At 52.0% G+C, this 3,879-nt stretch overlaps 1 non-coding gene across 1 annotated transcript; it reads left to right on the top strand.

The window, feature by feature from the left end:
- The first annotated feature begins 692 nt into the window (after positions 1-692).
- On the top strand, positions 693-763 carry TRNAG-UCC (transfer RNA glycine (anticodon UCC)). The gene has a single exon. It is a non-coding gene; the product is annotated as a tRNA-Gly (tRNA).
- Positions 764-3,879: the final 3,116 nt, after the last annotated feature.

Genomic DNA, 3,879 nt, shown 5'->3' with positions numbered 1-3,879 from the left:
CTTAATAAATGCTTGTGGCTCTGCACTGAATTATCTATTGATGGTATCGGGCCAGACCAGATCATTTGAGGAGCATTCCAGCCCTAAGAGCAATGAATCTGACCATGTGCTACAACCAGCCTGCAGTGCCCCTTGCACTGTGCTGGGTGCTGTGCAGAACACAAGGGTGTTTCAGGCCTGGGTCTCAGAGAGCTCCCCTCACAGGGCTGCAGTGAGGAGGAAGGAGGTGAGACCAAGTGAGAACGCCAGGGCCAGTTCAGCATGGGGCAGCACCTTTCCGGGTCTTCCAGGAGCAGATGATGCTCACATTCTACCAGCCCCTGGAGAATCATCTTGCCCAAACCCATTGGGTACAAATGACGTCCCAGAAGCCCCAGGGATGACTTGCCCAGGGCCTTGTATCAGATATGAAACAGAGTTAGAAGGCACGCTTGGTATGGTTGATGCCTAGTATAATTTCTCTCCATAACAGCGTGTTGCCAGTGGCTAGAGAGCTAAGGCCTGGGCACGAGAAACATCACCGTGGTACAAGGCTATGTTAGGCATAGTTGGGTACATGCAGGTGGCATGACGTGTTCTATGGATTCAGAAAGAGAACCCACACCCCTAGCATTTGTAGCCTTTAATCTTGAATAGTTCATTGGTCAGGTTCACTCATTCAAGGCATATTTCATCAGCACCTTCCATATGAGGCAGTGGTGGTTCAGTGGTAGAACTCTTGCCTTCCATGCAGGAGGCCCAGGTTTGATTCCTGGCCAGTGCATCTCATCTGTCAGTGGAGGCTCGTGTGTTGCTATGATGCTGAACAGGTTTCAGCGGAGCTTCCAGACTAAGACGGACTAGGAAGAAAAGCCTGGCAATATTCTTCTGAAAATCAGCCAGTGAAAACTCTGTGGACCACAACAGTCCGATCTGAAACCATTCATGGGGATGATGGAGGATTAGACAGTGCTTTGTTCCGTTGTCCGTGGGGTTGCCATGAGTCAGGGGCCCACTCGATGGTAGCCAACAACAGCAACAACACGACGTATGCCCAGCACAAGAGGTTAATCAGACTGAGGCCTTGCAGGAAAGGAGCTTACAGTCTAGTTCGGATTCCAGGTTGGCCACTCCTGGTTCCCCGCCTTGGCTCTGACTCCCTGCCCTTGCTCTTTGATGATCCTACCAGCCATCTGGATACTATTCCTGCCTCTCAGCTCCTGGGAGACCTATTCCTGGGTTCTTGTGGACAGCACCTCTTACCTGGTTACCTGGCCTGGCCTGGCCTGATAGATGAAACTTAAGCGCTTTGTCCAGTGCTGGACCAACCATCTGCACGATAAGTATGTGCCTTGCTTGCCCCTCCCCTCTACGAACAGCGTGCCCTTGGCTTCGTTGCTGGTCCTTGTTCCTGGATAATCGGGAGCCCCAATACTTCTTTGTGTGGCCTCAGCTATGCTGTTCCCTGGAAGGGAGGAGTCTGAGAGAGCTCAGCCTCGTTGCTGATCAAGCTCTGACCTGTGACCCTGGGTCTTGCCAACTCTGTGATTGAAGACCTGCCTGGTACATCTGTTTGGGAAGGCAGTGCTTCTGGGATAAGGTTTCTCCTAGGAAGGGAGTCTGGTTTCCATGGCCGTCTCCCTACTGCTTGCTGCGGGTTGCCCAGACCCCACCTGCCCAGATCTCAGCACGTTGCCTGCCCCTGCCCCCGCTGGTCTGCCTGGACCTTCTCCTCTCTGCTCCCAGCCATCCATGGTCTCACCTGTAAGACTCTGACCCCCAGCCAGTGGGGCCAAGCTGAGCACCCAAGAATCTGCTTGTCTAGCATTCCAAGTCCCAGGAGAATAGCAGGGAGAAAGAGACTGACACTTAGGAGCTCAAGGTAATGATTTCCTGTCCTGCAAGCTGAGGCTGAGGCTGTGGTGACTCTGGTTAGTGGTCACACACTGGTTGACACCTGGACATCTCCCTGGGACGAGGGTCTAGAGTTGGGCTGGGACTCTCTGAGCTGCTGGTTTTGGGGCCACGGGCAGAGGTGCCTGGGGGGTAATAGGCATTCCTGGTCCTGTTAGCATTGCCTCTTCCCAGCGCTCCCTCCCTCTGCCTCATGTTCACTCTGCTTCCATTATCGGCGGGTGAAGTGGAAAATAACCTGGCTCTTAGGGGAATGCCCGTCTCTGCTCCTTTCTCTGGCTGCTAATGGAGCCAGCAGCTGTCCCCAGCCATGTGTGGCTGCACTGACCCTCTGAGACTAGGGGTGGGGACTGGTCAGGGGAAAGGACTTTGTTCTGTTTCCCACGGGGCACAGAGCTGACATCATGCCGAGAAAGCAGAGAAACAGAGCAATTGATTTGGAGGTGAAGACATGAGCATAATAATCACCGCTTCCATTTATTGAGTGCCTTCTGTGAGGCAATGTGCGAGGGAGGCGTTCTAGAGGCATTATCTCACTTAATCCTCTCACCAACCCCAGGAGGCAGGTAGGGATTGCTATCATCTTCCTGTGGTAGATGTAGAGACTGGGGCTCAGAGAGGTTAGGTATCTTGCTCATGGTCACACAGCTAGAAAATGGCAGAGCTGGGATCTGAACCAGGGCTGCCTGACTCCAGAGTTCTTTCCTGGTACTGCAGGAGGGTCCTAAGAGGGGAGGCAGATGTGCTGTAGCTCCTTGTGCAGTGCCTCATATCTGATTCTGCCTTGGACAGGCAAGGAAAACAGGGCAGGAGACTGTCCACTGGGAGGGTCCTTATTCCAGAGGGGTTTCGTGAGGCAGCCAGAGCCCGAGAGTTACTCTGAATCTGATTGAGGGGCACCTGGGTCACATCCAGAATGTCAGGGGTACATATCACACCTGTTTAACTGTCTCTCAAGTTCTTTTTGCCTGTCCTTTATGGTCATACCGTACAAATTGTGTCAGTATCTAACCTCAAGTGCGGTTGACACCTACATTAGGCTCCAGAAGTTCAGCTCTGGGAAGACCCGGTGAAGCTCCATGTTTAAAGGGGGAGGTGAGATGAGGCTGGAAATTGTAGGATGACACCTGGAGAAGGACAGTGGAAGCTTCAAAGCCAGCAGGAGCCCCAGAGAGGACTGGCGCAGGGCACAGGGAGCAGTAAGGCTGTGCTACCCCACAGGAAGCTGGGGCCACTGTGCAGCACCAGCAGTTCTGCATGGGATCAGGGTGGCAGCTGCTGAAGGGGCTCCCAGGGTGCAGCACACTGAACATCGTGGGTGCTCAATAGATACTTGGATCAGGAATGGGCTCCCTCCAGAGGATTTATTATTTTAACTTGGTGTGATAGAATAATGACCCCACCCCCCACAAAGATGTCCATGACTATGCTACCTTACATGGCAAAGAGAACTTTGCAGATGGGTTAGATTAAGGATCTTGAGATGGAGAGATTGTCCTGGATTGTCCAGGTGGACCCAGTGTTAGGGGAAGAAGGAACAGGGTCCTTATAAAGGAAAGAGGGAGGCAGGAGAGTCAGAGAGTCGAAGAAAAAAATGTGACAACAGAAGCAGAGATCAGAGTGATGTAATTGAAGGGGGCCACGAGCCAAGGAATGTGGGCAGCCTCTAGAAGCTGGAAAAGGCAAGGAAATAGATTCTCCCCTAGAGCCTCAAGAAACGCAATGTGTTGACACCTTGATTTTAGCCCAGTGAGACCTAGTTTGGACTTCTGACCTTCAGAACTGTTAGATAGTAAATGTGTGTGTTTGTAAGCCACTGCATCTGTGACAATTTGTTACAGCTGCAATAGGAAATGAATACACTTAGGAAAACCCCTTTCGTAAGAGTGAAATGAATACTCGTTGAGCATCTACTATGTGTCACGTGGAGTCCCTGGGTGGTGCAAATGGTTAAGCGCTCGCTGATAACTGAAAGATTGGAGGTTC

The sequence above is a fragment of the Trichechus manatus genome, unplaced genomic scaffold, assembly GCF_000243295.1.
Source record: "Trichechus manatus latirostris isolate Lorelei unplaced genomic scaffold, TriManLat1.0 scaffold00138, whole genome shotgun sequence".
In the NCBI taxonomy this organism is placed as follows: domain Eukaryota; kingdom Metazoa; phylum Chordata; class Mammalia; order Sirenia; family Trichechidae; genus Trichechus; species Trichechus manatus.
The sequence above is the reverse complement of the archived record's forward strand: the minus strand, read 5'-3'. Positions and strand labels throughout refer to the sequence as shown.